Source organism: Prinia subflava, chromosome 15 (assembly GCF_021018805.1).
Source record: "Prinia subflava isolate CZ2003 ecotype Zambia chromosome 15, Cam_Psub_1.2, whole genome shotgun sequence".
NCBI classification, from domain to species: domain Eukaryota; kingdom Metazoa; phylum Chordata; class Aves; order Passeriformes; family Cisticolidae; genus Prinia; species Prinia subflava.
The window spans coordinates 603,977-617,732 of record NC_086261.1 but is presented as its reverse complement, the minus strand read 5'-3'; the positions used below and the strand labels follow the sequence as shown (position 1 = coordinate 617,732).

Genomic DNA, 13,756 nt, shown 5'->3' with positions numbered 1-13,756 from the left:
TACACTGTATCCCTTCAGAACCCTTCACAGGAGGTTAAACTCTGCTCTCCCCTTTGCAGAGCTTTCATGCTCTCCTAGCACCGGGCTCCCCTGATTTAAAATAAGAAATCAAACAACTGTGCTGTTAAAAATGGGGAAAATTCCAGCACAGCCAGGATTTGTATTACTCAGTGTCCAGACAAAGTTTAAACGAATCATTTTCCCTTATGAATACATGTTGAATTAATCCTGACTCTTTCATAGCCCATCCTGGCTTCTTTCCTGCATGGAAAACTTCATTCTTACAAAATTGCAAATCTGAGATTAATTTGTGCATATACCTGAGTCAAAACTGACCTGAAATTAAGCTCTAAAGGTTTAACAGCTGCACTCATTTGTGAGTGATACTATGTTTTTACACTTATAACATTGAGACACGATGAACTTGAAACTTACCCAGTCTCAGAAACTTGCCTGAAATGAATTTCAGGGACCTGTCTGGTTGCATCACAATGAAGCTATTTTATACATTTTATTTTCATGATCTTTTCCCCGCCCTGTTTTATTTTGGGTGAAAAATCTGCAAGAAAAAACCCAAACCAACAAGCCTTGCTGTCTATTCAATGGGAAGTTATAGGGAGTTTCTACTCAATATTCCAATAATACAAGGTATAATAAGCACAGGCTACCAATGATGAACAGAAATTTTGTGGGGTAAACTGCCCTGCATCCACACTGTTATGTTTCCAGTCCATTTCACCCTGATATTCCACTTATTCTTTCACAGATAATCACCTCCAGGTTGGTCCAATGTATCTCTGTCACTCTGAAATGTGCCACATGTAAAGAAATAACAACTTTCCCCTGTGAGGTGGCAGGTTGGGCCCTGCAGCAGCCGGGGCTGCTCTGCTGAGGGAGGATGGGCTTGGCTGTGCCTTGCTTTGGGCAGTTTCTGTCTGAGGGCTTTCGGAGCTGGGGAAAAGCGGGGCTGTGCTCCTGTGTCAGGGATTCATGTGCAGGATCTGCAGGGGCCAGCGCCCTGATCTCCACAGCTAAAACCTGCACTGGGGGATCCCAACCAGAGAAATCAGGAGAACAGAGGTGCTGCCATCACCTGGGGCTCCCACGGCTGCTGGATTTGTTTCCAGTCATTCCCCAGAGTGAGGAGGGAGCCCGGCCTCTCCATCAGACACCCCTGCGATGAGGAAAGCACCAAGCCACATTCCAGAGCAACACGAGTCTTGGCAGTGGTGAATTTATCACATTACAAAGCAGCTACATTAGAATTTGGGACAATCTTCCAGATACTGAGGAGACCTGAGTTAACTAAATAACAAATTTAATGCAAGTTACCTTCAATAGCAAAGAAATACCTGAAAGAAGTTAGCTGTCACCTCTGTGCCACGTGGGGTATGACAGAGCACACATCACTCCTCAGCAGCAGTGCTGAAGGAACAACTCAGCAAAATCGTGGGAGAGCAGAAATGTTTTAATGGAGGTGGAAGGAATGCTTTCTAATTCCCATTGCTCCTCTCCCTACGTCCCTTCCAGCCCCCTGCAGCTCCTGAGGCAGCTCTGGCACTCTGCTGACCTGCAGCCAGCCCTGTCCTCAGGCTGGGGTGTTTCCACACGGGAACAAGGGGTGGAATAAAAACATGTAACTCCTGGCAGGGACAGGACAGTTACAGCAGGGCTTTCAGCTGCTCACTGCGCCCTTTGATGGGCTCTGTCCCTCAGCCTTTCCCAGAGAAAACAAGGCTTACCCAGCTGCAGCCGTCTGTGTGTCTGTCAGTCCTCCCTGGGAAACGCAGAACCCAGAGCACCAGCCCAATGCCACAGAGGAAGAGACTTTAAATCTACCCAGTTCCCACTGGGTTTCTGAAAATCCAAACCTGTGTGGGTAAGACAGACCCTTCAAGCATCCCAAGCAGGCAGCAGATGGCCATGGCTCGGTCCTTGCCCCTTACCCAGCCTGGCTGCACACAGGCACACTGCACCTTGCTCAGCCCACCTCTGGATATTGAAAAACTGGCACGTTAAAGTAGGACAAAATTCCTTCCTTTCAGTATCATGTGTGTTATAAACCAGAAATGAGTGTTTTCTTCATCCTCTGAGAACACAGAGGGGAAGCAAGCCCACCCAGCCCAGTTTGAACCACATCTATTGCAGAGCTCGGCGCAGGGGAGGAGCAGAGCAGCACATGCAAACCCCATTCTGACACGCAGAGAACTGCACAGCTCCTCAGGGCTCTGCCTCCATCCTGTGGGTGCTGCCTGGGGGTTTGAGCCCTCTTTTCCAGCCCTGTCACCCCGGTCTGTCCCTCCCATCACTGCTGTGGCTCCCCTCACCTTCCCAAGGGTGCACAGAACACAGAGCAGGGGGATGGATCAGCAGACACCTCAGAGCACAGCCACAACCAAACCATCACACAACAAACCATCACACAAACCATCACACAAACCATCACACCAACAAACCATCACACCAACAATCACACAACCAAACCATCACACCAACAAACCATCACACAAACCATCACACCAACAAACCATCACACCAACAAACCATCACACCACAAACCATCACACAAACCATCACACAAACCATCACACCACAAACCATCACACCACAAACCATCACACAAACCATCACACAAACCATCACACAAACCATCACACCACAAACCATCACACCACAAACCATCACACCAACAAACCATCACACAAACCATCACACAAACCATCACACCACAAACCATCACACAAACCATCACACAAACCATCACACAAACCATCACACCACAAACCATCACACCACAAACCATCACACAAACCATCACACAAACCATCACACAAACCATCACACCACAAACCATCACACCACAAACCATCACACAAACCATCACACAAACCATCACACAAACCATCACACAAACCATCACACCACAAACCATCACACCAACAAACCATCACACCAACAAACCATCACACCAACAAACCATCACACCACAAACCATCACACCAACAAACCATCACACCACAAACCATCACACCACAAACCATCACACAAACCATCACACAAACCATCACACAAACCATCACACAAACCATCACACAACAAACCAGCCTTCACCCCAGCATTCCAATTGAGCCTCTGGGATTCCCAGGAAAGGGCACAGGGATTCCCAGGAAAGGACACACACTGCTCCCACCTCAGAGCAGGGAACAGAAGTCCATCGAGTGGAGAAGGAGCAGAGAAACCCTCCCAAAATGACCTTTTCATTGGAAAACACATACCAGCAATGACAAATGTTTATTTTCTAATCTTAAGTTAGTTTATGGTTTGGAACCCTGTTAATTGACTTAGGACATTTCTATATTAACTATTACTCTTTGAGATGGAACATTATCAAACTTTTCAGGTATATAATAAACCAATCTACTATCAAAAGAGAACTATCTTCAAATAAGTCCAACAGCGTAATTACACCTAACAATTAAGTCTTCACCTGAACCTGGACCTCTGCAGCCCATTTTTCCAACTGAGCTCCCAAAGACCTTTCTCTTGAAAGCACCAATGAGCTTCCTAGTCCCTAAGCAACACGAAAGTAAAGGACTCTAAATACAGTAATTACAGTTGTTTAGGAATATTATTTTCGCGACAATGAAGCCCTCAAAAGTTTCTTCCAAATCTTTATTTTTAAGAACATAAAAGCATCAAGATTACACTAACTTTATTTTCTCCAGTAATCTTTATAGTTTCTGGCCTGATAAGCAAAATAAACAAGCTTTTCCGATTGTATTTAAAGTGATTTAACTACAACTGCTTGGTCTTGACACGAGCTCAAGGTGTCAGACAAACTGAGGTAGGTAATTCAAACAAATACACTGTAGCTAAATCCCACACTCACAATGCCTGCAAGTGCCTTGAACATTCTTGTAAATGTTCCTGCTATTTATTAAACACTTCCTTTACTTTTTGTACACTGTTTTCCCCCTCTGGAAACAAACCTTAAACCTTCAGCTCACACCCTGGCTCGCTTTGGCAAGCCCCAGCACGGAGCTGCTGCCTGTGGAGCTCACAACGAGCTGTGTCTCACTCCCTGCTGTCCTTCCCCAGCTCCTGACCATGGCCCATCTCTGCTGTCCTCTCTCAGCTCCTGACCATGGCCCATCTCTGCTGTCCTTCCCCAGCTCCTGACCATGGCCCATCTCTGCTGTCCTTCCTGAGCTCCTGACCATGGCCCATCTCTGCTGTCCTTCCTGAGCTCCTGACCATGGCCCATCTCTGCTGTCCTTCCCCAGCTCCTGACCATGGCCCATCTCTGCTGTCCTTCCTGAGCTCCTGACCATGGCCCATCTCTGCTGTCCTCTCTCAGCTCCTGACCATGGCCCATCTCTGCTGCCCTTCCCCAGCTCCTGACCATGGCCCATCTCTGCTGTCCTTCCTGAGCTCCTGACCATGGCCCATCTCTGCTGTCCTTCCTGAGCTCCTGACCATGGCCCATCTCTGCTGTCCTCTCTCAGCTCCTGACCATGGCCCATCCCTGCTGTCCTCTCTGAACTCCTGACCATGGCCCATCTCTGCTGTCCTCTCTGAACTCCTGACCATGGCCCATCTCTGCTGTCCTCTCTGAACTCCTGACCATGGCCCATCGCTCCCCAGCTGCTCCATGGCTTCAGGCTGGGGCATGTCCCACCGTGCCAGCTCAGCCTCACCTGCAGGATCTCCTCTCTTCCCCCCAGGGGAGGGACTGGAACTGGGTACCAGCCCACCATCACCCACCAGCCCAGAGCACTGCTCCACAGAAAAACAACCCTCCTGCACCTAAATGAGCTCCCCTGGGACGCCAAAACCAGAGAAGCTGCTGGGGGGGGGAGGGAGGAGAAGTGTCTCAGGTGGTGTGCCATGCTCTGGAAGGGGCACTGGAGGACAAAGCAAGGACAAAGGACAGTCCCCAGCTGTCACCCACAGCCAGCGACCCCTCTTTCCTGGAGCAGTGCACACCCCAAAGACTGCAGTGACTGGATGTAAACCGGGGGGTAGAAGCCTGGAGGAGCTCCAGCAGGGAAAGCGAAATCCCTGCCCAGGGTGAGAAGCACACACACACACACACACACACACAGAGACACCCCCACACACACGCACACACACACATACACACACACACACACATACACACACACACACATACACACACACACACACACACACATACACACACACGCACACACATACACACACACACACATACACACACATACACACACACACACACACACACACACACACACACATACACATACACACACATACACACACACACATACACACACACACATACACACACACACATACACACACACACCCACACACCCACACACCCATACACACACATACACACACACACATACACACACACACACACACATACACACACATACACACACACACACACACACACACATACACACACACACACATACACACACACACATACACACACATACACACACACACACACACGCGCGCACACGCACACATACACACACACACACATACACACACACACACACATACACACACACATACACACACATACACACACACACACACACGCGCGCGCACACACACACACACACACGCACACCCGGCTCTGCAGCCCCTCTGTGCTGGGCAGAGCACACACAGCACTCCCAAGGCTCTGCCTTAGGCTCTGCCTAGGCTAAGGAAACCTGTGCTAGGCTGGGTCTAACCCGGCAGCTTCCCCAGGCCAACATCCTGTGCCGGCAGAGGGAGGGGAAGGGGCAATGCTGCCCCTCCCCAGCCAGGCGGGCTGAGAGGCTCCCGAGGGCAGCCAAGGAACCCCTCTGTGGGCTCCCCACGAACCAGGCTGCTGCTGTGGGGCCAGGAAAGCCCCTGTGGCACAGCCTCAGCCTTAGATTGAGTTACCTCCCTTCCTCTAATTAGCACCTCTAAAGTACAGGGTAAATCAAAGCAACCACGGGTTAGAATGGCCTAGGGTAAAGTGAGTTATGATTTACACTGAATTGGTGCAGCACAGGCCAAACTGCTCAGAACAACTGCTCTGATTTGGTCAGAGTTCTTGTCACTTTATTAACTTAAATTAGCTATTCCCAAACACAGCCTAAATAAGGACAGGATCCCTCCCTTCCCTGTGAGGCTTTGAGGATGCTAATGCACCCTGCAGCATCACCTTCCTGGCCCTGTTCTGCTGCTAACAACACTCTTATTTATACATATAAGGTAATTAATTTACAGGTAAGTTCTAATCCACATGCTTTAGAGTCCTAGCTTCTTTTCTGCTACTTACACTTGGAATATTGGCAATGACTAGTAGGATGTATTTTTTGTAATTGTGCTCCTTTAAGTAAGTATCCACAGCTTATTTTCCAGATGCTGTGGAGTTAACAGCTCCTTTTAGTCAAACTTATTTTCATGACAGTAGTATACTTAAAATTATACTGCTACACTAAATACTATGAACACAAACCTAGAGGGGTTTCATGCATCCCAACCAGACTCCCCACCCAGCAAAAAGGAATTCTGAATTCAGACAGGTTAGGACTGTTAGGGATAACTTCTATTTGCATCATCTCCTTTCTGTGGAACTCCAGCAGAAGCATCACTTGGTGGGCAGTGGATCCTTGTCGGATCTAATGCAGCACAGGCACTTCCTAAATGTTGGATTTAGGGTTATCTTTAGCAGGACGCACAGAAATCTGACTGATGGGGCTGGACTCCGAGCACTTCCCCCACAGGGAGCTGCACTTTGAATGTCCCCACGGAGCAGAGATGTGCTGCTGAGTTAATCCATCACCAGCAGCTGCACCCCTCCTGCCCTGGGCCTGGCCACAGGTCCTGGTCCTACCAGAGCCACTGACCCATCCGATAGGGAAACTGAGGCAGCAGAGGCTGTATCTCCTCAGATCCCACACGGAACAGTGCTGGCAGAGGTGGAAGTGCCCTGCTGGCTGAAACTCCCTGTTTCTTACAGCAGATTGTCCTGACAAGGGTTTTCCATGGATCACAGGATATGATGACAGAACTTATCATTTAAGAAGTTAAGAGCACCTTAATCAAAGTAAGTACTGAAACTGATCTGATTGGGAAGTAATCTATTTAGAAAAAGTTAGGACTGCCAACCGGGAAGCTCTGACCCAACCCCTGAGCTGATTGCTTTAGATGTGGATGATTTCCCACTTAATTTTTCAAGTGCTATTGAAAATGTCTTCATCTGTGAATGTCAAATATTTATTTTTCTAAAACACTAAATAATGGCCATCTAGGCATCTCAACATGTAAACAACACGTTAGATAGGCTCTCAAGCACCTGGTGAACGTGAGTTTCTCTGAAGCAACCGGCAGAGCTGCACCTCACTGCAGCTACGGTGGCACTCCAGGGAATTCCCCCAGGACAGGGCCCTCGGTAGGGCTGGCACTGCCACATCCTGCCTGGGACAGCTCCTCTCAAACCAGCTGCTGAGAGCTTGCTCTTCCCTCCCAGGATCCCAGCAATGATTCCACCTGAACAGTCTGCCCCCTGAAAATCACAGCCCATCAGGAATTTGATTAATCAGCTCTGCACTTGTGGTGCGTATTTGCATTTTCTGAAGATTTCCTTGGGATGTACTAACATCAAATCACAGAATCGTAGAATGGGTTGGGAGGGACCTTAAAGCTGATCCTGTTCCAGCTCCTGCCAGGGCAGGGACACCTCCCACTACCCCAAATTGTTCCAAGCCCCAGCGTCCAGCCTGGCTTGGGGCACTGCCAGGGATCCAGGGGCAGCCACAGCTGCTCTGGGCACCCTGTGCCAGGGCCTGCCTGCCCTCCCAGCCAGGAATTCCTTCCCAATCTCCCATCCATCCCTGCCCTCTGGCAATGGGAAGCCATTCCCTGTGTGCTGTCCCTCCAGACCCTTGTAAAGAGTCTCTCTCCATCTTTCTTGGGGGCTCCTTCAGGTCCTGGAAGGCCACAATGAGATCACCCTGAAGCTTCTCTTCTCCAGGCTGAACAATCCCAGTTGTGCCAGGCTTCCCCCACAGCAGGGCTGCTCCATCCCCCTGATCACCTTGGAGCTCTCCTCTGGACTGAGGCAACAGGGCCATGTCCCTCCTGTGCTGGAAGCAGCACCCCAGGAACTTCTCACTGACAACAGACAAAACCCAATCTCCCGTTTAAAACATACAAGAGACAGTGACAGAGATTTAGGGGCCAGCAAACGAAGGGATTTCACCCAGCCTTGGTCCTTTCCTTTCTGTGCTCAGAGGAGTAAGAATCATCACGTCCCAGTGATGAATGAGGAGAGGACCCGTGGAGAGGAACACTGCCCAGGAATTACAGAGTCAGGATGCAGTGGCAGAGGGGGCAGCCCTCAAACCTGGGATAATCCCAGTGCTCCTGCACCGCCCCTGCCCTAAACCCAAACCCCATCACACGTGGGAACCCACTGTCCCAGGGAGAGCAGGCTGGAAACACACGGATGGGGCAGGGCTTGGAGAGGTGTGGACAGGGCACAGCATCACAGCCCCAGCCTGGAAAAGGCAGGTTTAGGTTACACATCCAGCTGTGATCCTGAAACAATCACAGCCATGCTCTGGAACCCAAGGTACTGTCCCTAAAGGGCAAGGAGCCTCAGGCTCCTCTCAGAGCACACATGTGTCTAGAAATACACAGGAATTTTTAATTTCTGTACATTCCAGTCCTACTTCATGCATCCTGCTTTTACAGACTCCCAGAATGGCTGAGGTAGGAAGGGAACTCGGGAGTTTCTCTTGTGCAATCCCCCTGCTCAAGCTTTTCTTGCGAGTTCTTGCCAAAATAGTTCAGCCTGACTTTCAGAATGGTTTTACAAAAATGTGCAAGTGCTCCAAGTTATTCTTCCACTTACACCTGTGGAAAAGTTTCTTCCACAGGAATGAAATATGTGCACAGAAATCTGTCAAAAGAGCATATGTGATTCCTAAAGTCTCCTGCAAACACAATTTCTGTTGGTGTCAACCTCACAGCATTATAAGAGATCAAAGAAAAGCCAGTGCAGTATGGAAAACCTGGGAAGTGAAGACTCAGTTTCCTTTTGAATTCAGACAACTTTTTCTGGTTTTTTTATCTGCTTAATGCTACTGAGCCTCTGACAGTGTCACATCCTTGTGCTGGGGAATCACCACGCTGGAAGGGAGTTACCAACACTCATGGTGCAAGGCTGGGGAGGGAAAGGCACCTCTCAGCTCTGAAATGCACGTACGGCCCCAGCACACGTGGAATGTTTACATCCTCAGGAAAATGATCCAACTGTCCCATTCAATCTCCAGGGCACACTGACAGGGGAATTTTTCTTTAATAAAGAACTTTGATGAAACAGGAATGTCAGCTTTGGTGCACACTGCACTGACTGGAACAGGATCAAAACTAAGTTCCACACGATGTTTTCAGGGGAAAAGAGGAGAATGTTTCATGGAATTTAAGTCGGGATTTGGCTTGCATCCTAGAACATATATCTTGTTATGAAAACTGCTGAAACACTTTTAAGTGGGCAAGCCATAAGTGTCCTTGGAGCTATCCAGTCAACTGGAAGTCACACAGGCAGAACCTCCGAAAGTAGAAAAGCCTGAAATTGGGAGGGGGGGTGAGGGAGGGGCAAGTAATCTTGGAATCCCATCTGTTATCCGGATCGGCTCCCTTGTGCCTACAGCATGAAGTAGTTACAACTTGTTTTCTGCTATTGTCACAGATCCAGGACGTTACTCTGGCTAAATCATAATCTCTTCCTGCCTCAGTTCATCCATGTGCAAACCTGGCTCCCTAACTCTTACCTTAATGTGTCATGGGGCTTAATTAATAACACTTAGGTCTTTTAAGTCTTCTACAAACATTAACTACTTCTTGTAACAACTCTCCAAGGTATTATTATCCCCATTTTACCCACGGAGAAGAGGCAAAAGAAGTTGTCACTTGCCCAAGGCAACAGAGTAATAGTTGCACTTAGAGATCCTCTTCACGGACTACTCTAACAGCGGAAACATATCAAGAAAGGCAAAGACAATAACGACAAACTCGAAATTACTTTTAAAAGTGCACCATAAGCACCTGGAAGACGATGGAAAATCCGTCCCACAAACAATAGGCTTGGGACCAGAAAAGCATCACAAGTGTCACCACAGAGAACCGAGTACCCTGGACAGACCTGGGCTTGAGCTCACCCGAACAGCCACACAGAAACAGCCAGACCTGTCCTCTCCAGGGCTCTTAAGTACCATAAAATTGAGCAACAGGCTCGTACGGTGCTCTCCAGTAACACCGAGCGAGCAGATAATCAATGTGGTATGCAGCACGCTAATTCCTTCCGCCGCGCTCCCAGCGGGGATCGGGAATGCCAATAACGGCCCCGGGCGGCGGGGGTCCCGCACGGAGCCGCCGCCCCCGCCGCTGACAGCGACAAAGTTGCGGTCCCCGCGCCCCGCCGCGCTGACATCCCCGCGGCCGCCGCCGGGAGCCGTGCCCGGGCAGCCGGAGCCCCGCCGTGCCCGTCCCGCCGCCCCGGGGCCGCTGACAGGCGCGTCCGGCGCTGCCGCCCCGGCGGCGACAACAACACCAGCAACAGGCGCGTCCTGCGCGGGACCCGCGCGGGCACGGCCCGCGATGCGCCCGCGGCGCTGCGGCTCCGGCCCGGCCCCGGGGCGCGGGACGGGCCGGGCGGGCGGACCCGCCGCAGGCCTCGGCCTGGAGGGGCGGGCGGGGGGTGTCAGGCGGGGTGACACCGCTCCGCCGCTCCCCGCGGCAGGGCCGGCCCGGCAGGGCTGCGGCCGGGGCTCGCCCGGGGCTCCGCGGCGGCCGCGGGCGGCGAGCGAGGGGGGGGACGCGGCGCGTCCGCGGGCGGCGGGCCCGCGGCGGGCAGGCCCCGAGGGGACATCCCGCCGGTCACTCGGAGCGACCACCCCGCGCCCCCACCTGATCCCGGGCTGGGACCCGCGCGGCTCCGCCGCGTCACTCACCTGCGGGAGCGGGGGCCGGGGAGCGGCGCCGCGGGGCCGCGCTGCGGGCGGGCGGGCGGGCGGAGGGCGCTGGCGGCGGCGGCGGGTCCGCGCTCCGGGCGCTCGGCGCTCAGCGCTCAGTCGCCATTTCCCGCCTACCGACCCGCTGCACCGCACCGAGGGACCCGGATGGCAGCGGGGCCGCCGCGCAGGCGCGCCCGGCCGGGGGAGGGGGCCGGGCCGGGGCAGGCCGGGAAGGAGGGAACGGGGCCTGGCGCGGTGGCGGCGCCGGAGCCGCAGGCACCGGCAGCGGGAGCCGCAGGCACCGGCAGCGGGAGCAGGACCGGGAGCGGCAGCGGCGCCCCGCGCCCGAGGTGCCTCGGCGGAGGAGGCGCGGCCGCCGCGGTGCTCCGGGCCGGGCCGGGCCGGGAGGTGAGGGGAGGGGAGGGGGCAGCGCTGGGGGGACCGCGGGGCGCGAGCGGGGCGGGGACGAGCGGGCGGCGGGAGCGGCGCCCGGCCCGGCCCGGCCCGGCAGCAGCGGCAGCGCCGGGCAGGTCTCGCCGCGAGCGGGCGGACGGACGGACGGACGGACGGACGGACAGGCGGGCAGCGCGGGGCCGTGCCGGTCGCGGCTCCGGCCGCCCCCTCCCCGCGCTCCCCGGGCGCTCCGGCGCTGCCCGGCTGCGGCCGTGCCCGCCCGGCCCTGCTGGCTCGCCCTCCGTCCCATTCCCGCAGCGCAGGGCACTGCTGCCTTGTGGTTTCGGTTGCTGTTTTAAGTCGCCTCTGGAGCCTGGTGTGAAGTTTTATTTCCGCTTTCTCTTTTTTTTTTCCTAGGCAGCCTCTTTGTGTGTGAAATGCTGCGTGCTTTACTATTTGAAGGGTTTAATGAAGCAGCTTGGCCATCTCTTGCGGTATAGGAAGATGTAGTGAGGTTATGTTTCTCGTTTCAGTGCTGCTGAACTTGGATGTCATAATTTTTCTCTTGATGATCTCTTTTACTTAGAGATCAGTTGTCAGGTTCACCTGTGTTCTGACAGGAGAGCATCTCAGTGTATTGCCCAGAATTGAAGGTTTTTACAGGAGTATCTGGCATCCTCTCATTTAGCAGTAAAGGAACCTACACGGGTGTTGACTCCCTGCTTTGAACGTGGATCAGATTATAGGAGTCTCAGCTCTCTAGTCACCTAAAATATTTATTGGCTTGTTAAAGAAAAGCAAATCTGCTGTTGTGAAGCCAAGATTTGTTTAGAATTCTGTCACAGGACTCTACTAGTCTGTCTTTACCAGAAGACACTATAAAGCTAATTTTACCATAGAAAAAAGGTCATAGGAAGGCAATGGAAACTCATTCAGAATGGGAACCGTATTCCTTTAGAGCATTCAAGTATTTCTTGTGATTATTTTGTGAATGATCACCTGTGAAAAAGGTTAGTTTGGGCATGTTAGAGCCTCATTAAGATGGTTTGGCAGTCCCTTAGGAGGAACTTGTATGGCAGGATAACTGTGTGATGTCTCACCCTGTTGCCCCAAAAGGACAGTCAGTGATACTTAGAAAGTGGGAATTTTGGGAAATGGTGGGTGGAAATACTCTCTCAAGCCATGTAATTAAAATGAAACGAGCTGCCAGAGGAGACAATCCAGCAAGATTCAAAGCAATCCGTTATTTGTGTGAGCACCAGCATGGCCAAAAACACTCTGGGAAGAGATTAAATGTGTGACTCAGGGTTCAAACGGATCCTTATGGCAATGGGAACTGGCCTTTTCTGTGTAACAGGATATCAAAGTGTGTTTTTCACTGTGCCTTGTGCTCTCCTCGAGTTCCCCGGTGCTGAATTGGGGAGAAGGGGCTGGGCTGGCAGCAGAGAGAGTATGGAAAATCATCTTGCTGATGGTGTTGCTGTGCAGGGGGAGGTTCAAATGTCCCGTGCTGTGCCCTGCTCCCCACAGGGCACGGCCCTGCACCCCACGCGCTCCCCACGGAGCACAGCTCCAGCTCTGTGTGGGGAGTGTAGAACCCTGGGCCGGCACACGGAGCTTTTGGAGCTGGGGATGTGTGTTTGGGCCAAAGGGAAGGCTGAGCTGGCAGCACCACCTTCCCCTTGTCAGAGGGTCTGGGCTCCTGACACATTCTAGGAGCATGTTTGCTTCATTCCACAGAGAAACTGAGGGGGAAATGTGCAGTTGTCAGAGCACTGCCCACTGCTGCAGCGGGATCCTGAGTGCTCCTTTATGGCCATTCCTCATGGTTTGGGATTTCCTCTCAGCTCTTTCGCCTGAGCCTTGCAGAGCCCTTCGCTCTGTTTATGTTTCATGTAAACCAACGTGCTCCAGAGCTCCCAGACTGTGCAGAGCTGATGTGGGGCAGGTTCAGTGTCTTGGGCAGCTGTTTGCAGCATCTGCAGCTCGGGGCTGGTGGGGTTTATTCCAGTTCCAGTTTCAGTTTAACTTCAGCATCTGGCACTTCTCAGCAAGTTTAGGATTCTTTGGTTTATATCTTGCTATTGCCCATTTCCAGTGTTTGTTGTTTCTTTTGCCTTTCTGAAGGGAATACATTCCATTGGCTGGGTGACCAGAGTCAGAGAGAAGCAGCTCCCGGGCTGTGCTGCTCCTCCATCCCCAGCGTCTGGGAGCCAGCCTGGCTGCCCAGGAGCAGCTCCAGCCTCGCTGCTCTCGCTGCAGACACTCCAGCTGACAGCAGCAGGGATTCCTCTGCTCCCAGTCCCGCAGAAACACAGGGAATGAACCTTGTGTTTGATCTGGCACAGTACAGCACTGGAGAGTGG

At 52.3% G+C, this 13,756-nt stretch overlaps 1 protein-coding gene across 1 annotated transcript in view; it reads right to left on the bottom strand.

The window, feature by feature from the left end:
* Positions 1–11,149, bottom strand: part of CTDSPL2 (CTD small phosphatase like 2) — a 30,225-nt gene extending 19,076 nt beyond the window's left edge. Inside the window, exon 1 of the mRNA XM_063412450.1 lies at positions 10,995–11,149. The gene's annotated coding sequence lies outside the window, so the exon portion shown is untranslated. The remainder of the gene's footprint in view (positions 1–10,994) is intronic.
* Positions 11,150–13,756: the final 2,607 nt, after the last annotated feature.